At 46.7% G+C, this 14,394-nt stretch overlaps 1 protein-coding gene across 1 annotated transcript in view; it reads right to left on the bottom strand.

Moving 5' to 3' along the window:
- LOC115332642 (3 beta-hydroxysteroid dehydrogenase/Delta 5-->4-isomerase type 3-like) overlaps positions 1–14,394 on the bottom strand; it is a 60,495-nt gene that overhangs the window by 11,102 nt on the left and 34,999 nt on the right. The window lies entirely within an intron of this gene.

Below are 14,394 nucleotides of genomic sequence, written 5' to 3' on the forward strand. Positions count from 1 at the left end.
GTTTTAGAGCGTAAGACTAAACGAGAAATAAAATGCTTAGTGAAACCTATACAATTATAATTGATCTGAAAGCGCGGCGAATGAGCAACTCGCAGCATAATAATACAGAGGAAAATACATGTGTTCATATTCTTGCTTTCTTGTTGTAGGAAGTCCGGACACTGATGCCACTCATCCATCTCCAGGAAAATGAATTTGACATCTTTTTGGACGGTGTCCTGACAGTGAGCGACATCAGAACGACAGTAGAAGCTGTGTGCACATTGCTGGCAGTGATACCCGTCTCGTCTTGAAACTGTTTCGAATTTTGTTAGCTTTTTTACTGCGAACAGAAGAATCAATTTTTGCTACTCCAATAAAGTATATGATTGGACATGATGTTTACTGTTCTGCCTGTCACCTAGTTAATGACGTACAGGAATGAAGTGTGTTGACTTTGGCCAGACTGATGTTTGTCAACCTGTCGAAAAGGCCCAGTGCTAGCGATTAATGAACAATCTAAAGACACTTTGGTTGGTAGAAAAAAATGCACCTTGTGGAGCAAGAAATACAAAATACGACTTACTAAAAACTAACTAGGAATGTAAAAAAAAACTCATTTGTCATAAAAGAGGGTTAGAAGTACAAAATATGGTTTACTAAAATAACGCCAACATAATCTAAAGAACTCGGGATTTATTGAAAGAACCAAGGAGGGTTCCGAATAAAACATGAAATAGGGTTCATAAAGAAAAACCAAAGAAGGATCCGTAAAGAACCTCGAAATAAGGTTCATTAAAGGGGCCCTGCAATGACTTTTTGACTGGTTTTAATTTGCACCGATCCTGAGCGCACTGAACGTAGTAACTTAATCAAACTTTTCTTTTCTCAAATTTCGCTTTATTTCAAAAGTTATAGGCGAATTAGAATTACAAAAACAAGCAAAAAATAACCTCCTTCATGACGTCGCAGGTCCTGGCTTGAGTGGCCGTGAACTAGAGGAGGGGTAGTGAGCTCATCGAGCGTTCACGGTTGCCGCACTCCGGGTCGACGGCTCGAGAGGCGCCACTAAAGCATGTGTTGGAGAGGCTCTATGAAGCGGGCGGCCGGGGCGGCTCGCATTGCATGTGCTGCGCGATTAAAGACTATTTCGGCATAACACTTCGTTGGCCACAAACGACAGCAAATACGGGGTAAAGATCAGTTCAGAACGGGAGCTACTTCGCGCTGCCATGCCGCCAAATGGCCAAATCGCCAGCAGGGCCCGCGCCGAAGGCCTTCGGAACGCTCGGGACCGGTCGGATCGTCGAGCCGGTATACGACCGCAGCGCCGCCGCGTACATCCGGGACTTTTTTACGCTGGCCGTTCGTCGGAGCCTCATCCCACTAGTTCTTTCTACTATGCGCCGTTTTTTCCGCCGCTTGGTGGCGGGTATGTCGACGGGTCTTTTCTTGTTTCCGTACTTTATAAACTGCATTTGTTTCTTTTCTGATCTAAGATAATGAACAAAAACTTCTTTTATAAATAATTGAAACGGTTCGCGCCACTTATATTTTGTATTTCGACTACGAAAAAACTTTTAGCGGCTCTGACCAGTAGTAATCCTAGGACCAAAGACGTCACATTTTGCGCGTTTTCGGTACCGCGGGTCGCCCTCGTCGGTGGAGGTGGTTTCCGCGTCGTCCGGTTAAAATATGACGCACTAATATTTAGTTACTCTCTCCGTGCCCGCTGGCTTGTCCGAACCCCAAGAGACGTGGAAACCGCAAAAAAGGTAGTTGCTTAAATATGATTGCAGGGCCCCTTTAAGAGCACAAAGAAGGGTTCTGGAAAGAACCCAAATGGGGTTCATTAAGAAGAACCAATAAAAGATACGAAAAGAACCCTGAAATAGGGTATATTAAGAGCACCAAAAAGGGTTCTGGAACGAACCTGAAATAGGGTTCATTAAGAGCACCAGAAAGGGTTCTGGAAAGAACCCGAAATGGGGTTCATCAAGAGCACCAAGAAGGGTTCGGGAAAGAACCCGAAATAGGGTTGATTAGGAAGAACCAAAAAAGGATCCTAGAAGAACCCCTAAATAGGGTTCGTTAAATAGAACCCAGAAGCGTTCTGAAAAGAACCGAAAATAGGGTTTATTAAGAAGAACCAATAAATAGGGTTCATTAGAAAGAACCCTTTTTGTGGGTTCTTTTCTGCACCTTTAAGGGTGCCGCCCATTGGACAAGCGAAAGAACCCTAAAAGGTGCTAGTTGGCACGCTTTTTTTTTTAGAGTGAACCTCTACGGGGAATGGTTTGGAATAGATATACATTGCGATGTATTAAATGTTCACAATGATCTTGCTTTGGTTTCTTAATAGGTGTAGAGCTTAGCTAATTTTAAAAACAATTAAAAACTGTTTGGGTGTTTTGTTGCGCTACCTGGCGGATGGCAGACAAACTGCTGAATTCTAGTGTTCAAAAAATTTCCGAGGGCGGCGTTGGCGTCTGTATCATCATCAATCTCCGTGTCTTTTTACCTTCACATTTAAAAATATATTGGAAGATTTACTATCGATAAATGAATGGTTTAAGTACTGGGTCCGATTAATAAATCTAAGACAAATAATTACACACGTGTAGCGTGATATAATGTGTTCATTATTCGATATGATTGAAATCAAACAAGAAAGACGAAGAGGGAAATAATACACCCGAGTTCACTTCATGTCTAGAGTCACTAAATGAGCTTTAAAGTATCGGCATTCCGTTCCCCAAAATTGTTTTGGGCGCCGCCATTTTGGGTCTTGTTCAGAGCAAACGCAACTGCCGATCGTCATGACTCAAAAGTACGACTTCTACCCTTGTTACACGGGCACACTTAACTGCAGTTACGCTAAGCCACAGATAGTGCACAATACTTGCCGACAACATTCTGCGGCGATGCAGCCAGAGCTATGGGCGAACGTGCGCTTGAGCATCTTGAGCACGCATCAAAGCAGTGCACGCGCTCTCTTCACTTCTTTTGAAAGAGCTGTCCGAGGGTATAGTGCGGCATCTGTGCTGCCACGTAACCGCAGTTAAAACTGAGTTAACCGCGGTGAACTCAGCTTAACTGCTGTTGCGCGGCACCACAGATACCGCACTATACTTTCTGACAGCTATTTCAGAAGAAGTGAAGAGTGCGCGCGCACTGCTTCGATAGATGCTCAAGATGCTCAAGCGCACGTTCGCCCATAGCTTTGACTGCATAGCCGCAGAATGTTGTCCGCAAGTATTGTGCGCTATCTGTGGCTTAGCGTAACTGTAGTTAAATGTGCCCGTGTAACAAGGGTATTACAGGGGTATTCCTCAGCATTAGATGTGGTGCTAGGAAGCTTATGCAATATTGCAATGCTCTGTCGCGGGTTGTTTAAACATTTGTGGGGTATGGTAAAGCGTTTCCTGTATTACAAGCCTCTTGAACAAGAGCATGAATAGTGTCATTAAAGGGCAACTCCACTCAATTTTGAAAATTTGGAGTTAGTGGATGATGTTACCTTGCAAAGCACTCATAAACGACTCTGCATACTCTTTTCCCCGAAAAGTAAATTAATTTCCGAGTAATCTTGAAAGAAGCAAAATCGCAAAACGAAACCGAAACTTCGGCAAGGATGGGCAACACTATCGTCAGCGTCTACGGTCGATGTCGAGAGCATGCACACACCACGTGGGATAGAAAGGGTCACGTGGCCTTCCGCACGGACAGGCGCTGCACACGCGTCGTCTGCATCGCATCGGCTGCACAGGACGGCTCCCGCTTCATTTCCGTTGTGAACCGTAACACACAACGAGGTAAGTTCTTGCCAGGGTATATTTTGTACGCAATTGTAGTAGATGCAAGCTGGGCCTGTAGCCGCCGTCATATCTTATTTTATGCGGCGAAGCCAATGCAATCACAAGCTTGTCAACGCTACGTTCTCGTGCACGCTGCACGCGCTTGCACGCTGGGAGAGCTGTATTTCTAACCTGAACGGGCCTGAGTAAGGACTGTTGCAACGAAGTCAGCATGTGTGGCTTTTGTTCGTTGTTCTAATAACTTGTGTGCTGCGACCGTTCGTTGTTCTAAATTCCGATTACGTAGTTCCAATAGCCCCCGTGTATATGAACCCATGCAACTCTCCGATAGAAACGACTGAGTTGTTGCGTATGAGCGACTGCCAGTCTGTCAGGAGACAGTGAACGTACGCACCGTGCATCGTGTTAACATTGCCCCGCGAGAAAGATACATCTCGAAAGCCCGCGATCGCGTAGTGAAAACGTGTTTTGGTTGCATGAGCAATCGCTCAACACTTGTCTATGCCAAAGCGATGTGCTGGAGTAATATTTGATTGCATATGTTGCCGACGTAAAATCGCGTTAGCCACTCAATTTCCTGGCTGTCGAGATCTGAACATGATGGAGCCACCGCTGAGCAGTCTGCTGTCGGGGAAGCTGTGCCGAGTGCGAAGATCGACGGCACGGCGTCCGGCTTCAGCTTCGCGTACTTCGTCGAGAAGCCACAGTCAGCTAACACGCGCATATTTCGCTCGTAACGTTCGGGCAAGAAGTGATCGGAACAGATCAATATCCTGGCAGTTGGCGACAAGGACTTCTCGGGGTCCCATAGGTACAGGGCGTCCGTCCAAAGTTTCCGCCGTTCAATGTCGCCGGGAAACCTGTGGAAGAGAGGACTCCTGGGCTGTTTAGCTGGTAGTTCGGGCAGCCAGCGACACAACAACGTGAGTCTCTGCCTTTGCGCTGTCTGCCAGCCATTGCAAAGGCACACCAGGAACAAATCTACGCGCCTCTTGCCTGAATAAAACGAAGCAACGAAAGATGAACACGGCACAACCAGCACAACAGCAAAGACGCAACCGGAGCCTCCGCGTTCGCTCGCAGATCACGTGGACACCGCCTCCGAGGTAGAGTAGGCGGAGTCACAACAGTTGGTTGAGTCGGAGGGCAGAGTGACCGCCGGAGGCGGCGACCGTGGCGCCGCCTGTGGGATGTGTACCTCGAAACGAAAAAACGAAGAAAACACCTGCGCATGCTATTAGCCCCGAGAAGTTCGCGTGGCGCCCCCTTACGGCGAACCGGGGTGACGTCACGGCGAGGAGAGAATTTTTCCCCGACTCGGTCCGCTCGCCCTGTAGAGGCTGTGACGACGCTAGCTGACCGCGCGCTCGTTTCTATTTAATTTTTTTTCGCCTGTTTTTCGTAAGAAGTGTAAATTTTTATATGAACCTTTATTGAGGTATGGCCTGTAGCTACAGGCGAAACTTCAACCAACATTTTAAGCATGGTTGACAGGGCAGGCAACGCATGAATCACAGCTGGTATATGAAAATAAAGAAATATGGCCACAATTGCAGGAGCATCACTATAGATTTACATCTCGCACAATAAATGCTGCTGATGGTCTGAATGAATTGGCAGGTTATGTATATTATTTTTTTTTTTGTATCTCTGTTATTAAACAAGATCGCCGAAGCAGAAAAGCTGCATGCTGCTCGAGCAACATGTTAAACACAGTCTGGGCCATCAAGAAAGAATCACAAGTAAGACAGCCCAAGTGCAAGGGAAAGTAAAAATACAAAAGAGGAACATTTATTATATACATTGCTCGCATTTGACCTTTGCTGGATTCGGATAGTATCTCAATGGACTACACGGGTGGTATTTGTGGACTTGTTTATATCAACCCTCAAGTAATGTATAACAAACGTAAGCGAAGGTGTCTAGCTCGTTATTAGCCCCTTGAGCCCTAAAATTGAGATTTTACTTAAATCGAATTGTCCTGAAGCTAAAATATCCGAAGCTTTTCTCGCGCAGACTGTCGCCCTTCACATGTTACACATTTTCTGCTGCTAGTGCTGCATCTACCACTGGACAGACGTTCGAATGCTTGCTTTTACTCCTGTTTTCCTCTGATGTCAGAGAGTCCAGCTGTAGGCAGTTTGGAGGCTGAGGAAGCTTTTGGGGACCTGCAGCAGTGTCTCTTTTATTTGGAAATGACAATTAAGACTAAACGGTGTATTTTCGGAATAGGCTGGAATAAAGAATGTCAATAAAAAGTATAAACATTCCATATTACGGCACTATTGCCGTGCATGGTTTGGAAGTTCAATACATATCATAGAGACAACTGGGGGCAATTCGGCCGTTTTTGCTGCTACCATACAAACTAATTTCCAGTAATTGTGCAGCTTCTAAGAAATATGCCTGCACACGTGTATAAACTATATAATTAATTCGCAAAGAAGCTACATTTATGTAAAACAACCCTGTTCCACGAGCACTTTCAAGATCATCAGACGCACGGCCTTTAAAACATCTGCGAACCAGCGCATGCAGAGTGGCAGCGCAGAGTCAGGGTCGCGAGCTAATTTGCCGACCACCCAAAGGCCCATGATATAAATGCCACTTCAAGTGCCTTGAAAGCGGGATCTAATATCGTCTTAAATCATGAGCGTGCAAGGAACAGAATTCCAGCGTCTGAAACTCTTGCGCCATCGCTTCACCGACGCCTCGCAAGATTGCCTTGTGTCGTGTCGACGGACGGGGAGGTTTATCGGCGGAATTGCCTCCGCCGAAAGCTTTCGGGATTTGTAACCCAATTTTAAAGGTAAAAGGGACAAGCAGGCTTATAAAATGTACGGAAGCACGTCAATACCGCCAGGTAAACGAAGTCCAGCTCCTCGAAGAGCTTGTGGCACACAACGCCAAACCAGGAAACCGGTGCTGGGAGGCGAGGCGATGCGAGATCGCGGAGCGGAGTACTCCCCCTGACGTCACAGTACGTTTCACCCAATCCGGGCGCGGCGACCGCAGCGACGCTTGTGCTCGCTCTCGGGGCTAATAGACGTCACTGACGGTGGAAGCGGCGGAAGCAGATCGGCGGAAGTGCAGTGTTGGCTGCGCCGCACGTTCCCGCTATAGTTAGCCGATATTGTTACTTTCGCGCTTTTACAACTTTTTTAGACGGAATTCAATTCCAATATTTGACGTGTAGCCTTTCTATATTATACTGAATAGAATTACATTGTTTTTTCAGTAGCAAAAATTGAGCGGAGTTGCCCTTTAAATAAGCTACGCGTCAGAGTAGCGACACTTGGCCATATTGTGGCTTAAAATCATGTTTGCCAGTTATTTGAAGCTTTATCTGAAATCACAAGAAACGCTTTTCCGTCCTCAACTTTAAACAGTGTGCGACAAAGCAAAGCAACATTACATGAGCTAATGCTGAGGATGCCGCACTTTTAAATCATGACGATCGGCAGTTGCGCCTGCTCTGCACAAGCACCAGAATGGCGGCGTTCACAACACTGACGGGGAAGAGAGTGCCGATACTCCAAGCGCAGCTCATTTATTTGCTATAGTTCCCGCAAAACTCCTTCTCCCTGACTGAAACTGAAAGTAAATATGAATAATACACTATTATTATAGCTTATTTAGTTATAACCAACTACACATAATGAGAGGAGGAAGCGGCCGGATAGGAGAAACGCGGGTTTTATGTGCGACCGTTCTAACCGTCTCAAAAGAGAGAACGCGCGAGCTTGCGCTGGTTTGAAAAGAGGCATCAAAAGAAAGAGGCGGCACGCTGTGCTCTTTGTTATTATTCGTCTAATTGCAAATTGTTGTGTGTATGTTTATACAGCCGGAAGTTAGTCCGCCTTAGTGGGCGTCTGACTCTCAGCTGTAGATGAGCAATTTAGCCAGTGCGGTACAACCGCAAACCTGGGGTCTTTAACGTGCACCACGCAGTAGTGATACACACGACCGCACGCCGGTACGCTGCTCTTCCAGATCGAAACGGGCAGGGGCGGGGTGGCTTCTGCAGCGCGAGCTTTCGCTCCAAGTGCTCGGAGCTGGTGTGCGCTAGACCAGCTCCGACCACCGACGCACAAGCGGGAGGGAAGGGGGGAAGGGGGGGGGGGGGGGGGGTCGGCCACCGACCCCCCCCCCCCCCCCCCCCCCCCCCGCTTGTGCGTCTAATTTATATACAGGTATAAGTATTTGAAGATCGACGATGGACGTCGATCGTCTCGAGGTAATGTAACGTAATAACATTATATAAATAATAAACTTGTTGAAGGACTGAACAACTCAATTTTTCAATTCTTGGATTGTAATATGGCGATAGCCTATTGTACGCACTTACTGTTGATGAAGAGCAATATGAGGTGACGATGTAATGATTAAATGATGAGGCTCTATAAGGACGACGACATTAGTGGGTGTCGAACCACAACGTACAGTGCCAGACTTGTTTCGAGTATCGTGTACCCAAAGACCTTCTTCACCCGCAACAGAATATGGTAGAATCAATGAGGATGCTGCTTTACAACTGTACGTGGAACAGGAACACTGCACTGTGCAGAAGTGCGGCTTATTTGTTAAAAGGGGGGGGGGGGGGGGGGGGGACGGATTTCTAGCAGAATTCCCTGATTGACTACTTGGAACAAATGGCCTCGTTGACGTAAAGTGTCCCCGTTCCAAAAGATTCTTGAAGCATACTTAAACCGCAAATGAGTATGAGGCGAAAAATAAGAAAAAGGAGCCTGGTGCGAAAGATACAAATCACCACCATGGCTTCTACTATCAAATACAAGGGCAGTTACACAATACACAAAGAACGTTTTGTGATTTAGTTATATTTACACTCAAGGGCATTGATATCCAACGTACTCAGAGAGATGTCACCTTCTGGTCAACCAACATAGAGCCTTTTCTACTCAAGTTTTACATGGAAGGCCAAACTTCCGCTGAAATTCCTTACGTAGAGGAGTTGTCCGACGGAATAAACTGCAATTACTCCCGATCTGGGAATCTCTCGATCTTCGTTCGTAAGCCATGGTATCATGAGATCGAGGGGTGTGTCTCTTCGTCCGCTGAATATTGCTTCGGCGGGTGTTTTTACCGTGTAAGATGAGACCGTCGGCGTGCTGCTGGAACAACAACCTGGCGATTCTTCACTGAACTGCTTCTTCCGTAAGCTTCAAAAGGGCTTTTTTGTTTGTTTGTTTTTTTGTTTCGCACACCATCTGTTCTGCATGCCCGTTAGTTGCAGGATGGTATGGTGCACTAATCTGAGGCCTGGTGCCGGTTTCTTTTCTTAAAAAACTTATTTATTTTGTTTGAAGCAAGATGTGGCGCGTTATCAGAGAAAAGTATTTTCGGTAGGGCAAAAGTAGGTAAAAGAGACCGTAGAACGCCAATGACGTGTTTGGACGTCGTGGCAGGCATCGTGTAAACTTCCAGCCACTTAGAGTACGCATCGTCCATGACTCCGCAGATGCGGATACGTTTCGCCGCCCACCGATTGAATAGTGGATCGTTTTCAGTTACTGTTCATGATGGCGTTGGACTCAAAAAAGACTTCGAGTCTTTCCAGAAAGTTAGCCCAGGTGCCAGGACTTTTGTCAAAAGCGGTAAGTGTTCGAAACGTCGACAACGTCGGTAGCCACGTGTTGTGCTTGACACTGGACACTTACTATTCGCTGAGAAAAAAACTCGCTTGTTCGTCTGCCACGAGTCGTCCGATATCAGGTCATCACCGCAACACCATCTCCCGACAAAAACGCATGTCCATATAGCAATCACGTGAACTTATAAATTCCCGAACGCTCATAACTTGCCGTCGCTAAACGCCGTTCATTCATAGCGTCATCATTGCAAATAAACGTCTTCCTATTTCTTCTGATGGTTTTCATCATATTCCTCCTAAGCTGTACTTACAACATTATGTGTGTCGGTACTTCCGAAAATATTGCAACGGCGTTTGTTTTCTGAGAACTATAATGTAACAACCTTTACAACAACTTCCGGACCCCGTGAAACACAATATTTCGTGACGTTATTTTAGTCGTCGTTAAAATGGTGAGGTAAGCACCGTAAATCGCCACTTCACGTACGCTTGCACTGGTGTCTTGGAAGATTGAGTCTACTGAGCGTGCATTCCTGCAGAAGAAAATTTCATTGATAAAATATTAACACGTCAATCACCATTTGATTCCTTCTTGGTAAGATTTGTTGCGAAAGCCCGTTACAACCGCCGAACCGCATCTCCGCATACATGCGTTTGCTGGGCCACGCTACTTGAGCTAGCTGAGCACAGCTGGCAGCGGCGCGAGCGAGGCCACGAGGGGAACGTGATGGTGCTCGAGCCATCCCACTGTGAAGCAATGTTTCGGCCACCCCACGGGTGCGTGTCGCCATCTATTGGTTGAACTAACGCCTTGTTCAAGATGGCTGCCGTGGGACCGCAGCCTTAAAGGGACACTGACACCCCCCAAAATTTGTTTTTAATTTTTTGCCAGGCGCTTCATTATGGTGTCGGAGGACTACCCAATTAATATTTTGCAACAGAGTAGCGTATTTTTTTAATAAAGCCAAAAGACGCAACTGCTCTAAACCGAAACCGAAACCCGACGGAGGTCGGAGAAGTGGAGAGGAGAGAGTGACTGGCGGAAGTCACGTGGCTACACCCGACCGTGTTTTTTTTTTTTTTTTTTTTTTTTTTCCTCCTTTCCGTAGCAGACGACATCCGGCGTACCGGAACTGTTCACCGAGCGATTCTTTTGCAGTTATGTATGTTCCGCTCGTTGTTCTGTACTCCAAGATGAGTTGTTTTGTACATTGAGGAGTTGGAGATGAGTAGTGAGTGCCCGTGGTGAATTTTGATCGGCTCCGAAAAGAATACACCCAAGATGTTGCGTGAAGAGCTGGCTCACATGCCCTGCGTCCGAAACAGAAGTGGCATTGTGCGACAGAGTTTCCGAAAGATCAAAGGGATCGGGACCAATGGCGGGCTGCAATTCCTGTAGACCATTTATGGGCACCTCGGAAAGCGGACGCTACCTGATTTATATGCTCCTTGCATTTTGTGGAAAGTGATTACATTGAGTTCGCAGGTGTCAAAAAGGAAATCCCGTACCATTTAATTCAGCGACGTGTCGTCCACAACATTTGTTTCTTATTTTTTGTTTCTTCAGTGAAAGAAAAAGAAAAAGAAATGTAGACATCAAAAAATATTTTAAAAAAAGAAAAAAAAAAAAAGGTTTCACGGGGGATCGAACCCGGTCCTACCGCGTGTGAAGCGACCGTCTTTCCCACTGAGCTACTGGGGCATACCGAAATTGAGGAATCTCTTCCCTTAGTAATAATTCAGCCGATAAACTGTAAGTTGGAAAGTTTGCTGCCGATTTTCTTCTAGCAAAAGCACTCCCGGGTCGAAGTCGGGATGCACCGCGCATTGGCGACATTCTCACGTAGTAAAGAAATCGTACGCGTGCATACTCAACTCGAAGTAGACACGTCGTGCTTGACGTTTGCGCGAGCGATGTCTTCAGCCACGAGAAGGGAGCGACGGCTCGGCGACGTCTTCGTGCAAATCGGCTTGGTGATCGGGCGTGTCGTACGGGATGAATACCAGTTCTTTTGATCAGTCCCAAATTTCTCTTTTAAAGGCAGACAAAATTCGCCGATACCGCGAACGACAGTTCTGAAATAGAGGTCCCACGCCCGTCGTCCGCTGCCATCGCCGTCCCTGCGAGTCCCACGATACGTGAAGCGACGCACGCACAGATTGCTTCCGGTTGTCTGTGGAACTTTTTTTTCAATCAACGTATTTGCAGCTTTTTAGAAGCCACAAAAAATCGGTTTCATATTTTTTTCTATTTTTAATATTGAGTGTGTGCCTTCAGTGACCCACGACTTTGATTAAATTTGGTGGTCGCATCGATACCTTAGAAAACGGCCCGTGACCGCGGAAAAGAGAGTGAGCGAGACTCGAACCGGCCAGTTCTTGATCGGCGGTTTTCGGGCGGAAAGAAACCGAATTTCGAGCCGTAAATTCTGTTCTGGGTAGTTGAGCTCTCATATGTCACGTACAACTAAAAACCTCGGCGAGCATAAATACCCTGTCAGTGTCCCTTTAAAGGGACACTGACACCCCCCCAAAAAATTTTTTTATTTTTTGCCAGGCGCTTCATTATGGTGTCGGAGGACTACCCAATTAATATTTTGCAACAGAGTAGCGTATTTCTTTAATAAAGCCAAAAGACGCAACTGCTCGAAACCGAAACCGAAACCCGACGGCGGTCGGAGAAGTGGAGAGAAGAGAGTGACTGGCGGAAGTCACGTGGCTACACCCGACCGTGCGTTTTTTTTTTTTTTTCCCCTCTCCGGTAGCAGACGACACCTGACGACACGACATGCGGCGTGCGATGCGGCGTGCGGGAACTGCTTGCCGTGCGATTCTTTTGCAGTTATGTTTGTTCCGCTCGTTGTTATGTACTCCAAGATTAGTTGTTTTGTACATTGAGGAGTTAGAGATGAGTAGTGAGTGCCCGTGGTGAATTTCTATGATCGGCTCCGAAAAGAATAAACCCAAGATGTTGCGTGAAGAGCTGGCTCACATGTCCTGCATCCGAAAAAAAAGTGGCATTGTCGAAAGATCAACGGGATCGGGACCAATGGCTGGCTGCAATTCCTGTAGAACATTTACGGGCACCTCGGAAAGCGGACGCTACCTGATTTATATGCTCCTTGCATTTTGTGGAAAGTGATTACATCGAGTTCGCAGATGTCAAAACGGAAATCCCATACCGTTTAATTCAGCGAAGTATCGTCCACAACATTTGTTTGTTATTTTTTTGTTTGTTTCTTCAGTGATGATTGTAAAAAAAGGAAAAAGATATGTAAACACCAAAAATTGTTTGCAAAAAAAAAAAAAAAAAAAATTCACGGGGGATCGAACCCGGTCCTACGGCGTGTGAAGCGGACGTCTTTCCCACTAAGCCACTGGGTCATCTCGTTTCTGATGGATCTCTTTCCTTAGTAATAATTCAGCCGGTAAACTGTAAGTTTGAAAGTTTGCTGTCGATTTTTCTCTAGCAAAAGCACTCCCGGGTCGAAGTCGGGAAGCACCACGCTTTGGGGACATTCGCACCTAGTAAAGAAATCGTACGCGTGCATATTCAACTCGAAGTAGACACGTCGTGCTTGACGTTTGCGCGAGCGATGTCTTCAGCCACGAGAAGGGAGCGACGGCTCGGCGACGTCTTCGTGCAAATCGGCTTGGTGGCCGGGCGTGTCGTACGGGATGAATACCAATTCTTTTGATCAGTCCCAAATTTCTCTTTTAACGGTAGACGGAATTTGCCGGTACCGCGAACGACAGTTCTGAAATAGAGGTCCCACGCCCGTCGTCCGCTGCCATCGCCGTCCCCGCGAGTCCCACGGTACGCGAAACGACGAACGCACAGAATGCTTCCGGTTGTCTGTGAACTTTTTTTTTCAATCAACGTATTTACAGCTTTTTAGAAGCCACAAAAAATGGGTTTCATGTTTTTTTCTATTTTTAATATTGAGTGTGTGCCTTCAGTGACCAACGACTTTGATTAAATTTGGTGGTCGCATCGATACCTTAGAAAACGGCCCGTGACCGCGAAAAAGAGAGTGAGCGAGACTCGAACCGGCCAATTCTTGATCGGCGGTTTTCGGGCGGAAAGAAACCGAATTTCGAGCCGCAAATTCTGTTCTGGATAGTTGAGCCCTCATATGTCACGTACAACTAACAACCTCGGCGAGCATAAATGCCCTGTCAGTGTCCCTTTAAAACTACATGCTTGAGATCCCCTAGAAGATGACATCATCAGATTGGATGCTAAAGCTCGACGAGAGCGAAGCTGCAGATGTCTCGGCAAAGGTAACGCAAACTACACTCTAAAAGAACAAAAAATAAAGAAAAAAGCCCGTGATAAAGTTTTTTTTTTCTTTTTTTTTGTGGGGGGGAGGAGGTTAAACCTTGGCTTCTAGGTGGTATTGTTTGAACGCCCAGGCGCTGGGTACTATTGCTTTCGGGTACGGTGTAAGAGAGGTATGGACACCGCACGCGTCACGGCCGCCAGATAAAGTTCTACTCGGCTTGGTTGCAAGCGGCGCCACCAGATGGCTCCTCGATATGCGGCTAATAAAAACCCCTTGGTAAAGACGCTTTTTTTTTCTTTATTTATTTATTATTATTTTTTTTTACAGATACTGCCAATTATTGTTGTGGAAACGCGGGAGACAAGTGCCGCCAGCGGGTGCTCTGCCCCCCTTCGCTTCCGAGGGCCGCTCATTTCAGTGCTGCGCCGCCATTTGCTTTCAAGGGTTGCGCTAGAGACACGGGCCTCGTGCCACGACCACTCGATTAGGACAGGGGGGATCGAGTGGCCGTGCTCGTGCACTGGCGCATTTGGCGCTACTTGCAAGACAAGCGCTAACGCATCGAGTGGTTTTTGCGGCTAATGGCAGCCTGTCGAGGGTCCGCGGTTTTCCATGCTTCTTTATGAGAGACATGCTCGTTTTTAAAGTCGTTTTCTTGATGCGCCAAGTAATGCAGAACTTGGCACTCGCGGTATAC

Source organism: Ixodes scapularis, unplaced genomic scaffold (assembly GCF_016920785.2).
Source record: "Ixodes scapularis isolate PalLabHiFi unplaced genomic scaffold, ASM1692078v2 PGA_scaffold1__304_contigs__length_218370807, whole genome shotgun sequence".
Lineage (NCBI taxonomy): Eukaryota > Metazoa > Arthropoda > Arachnida > Ixodida > Ixodidae > Ixodes > Ixodes scapularis.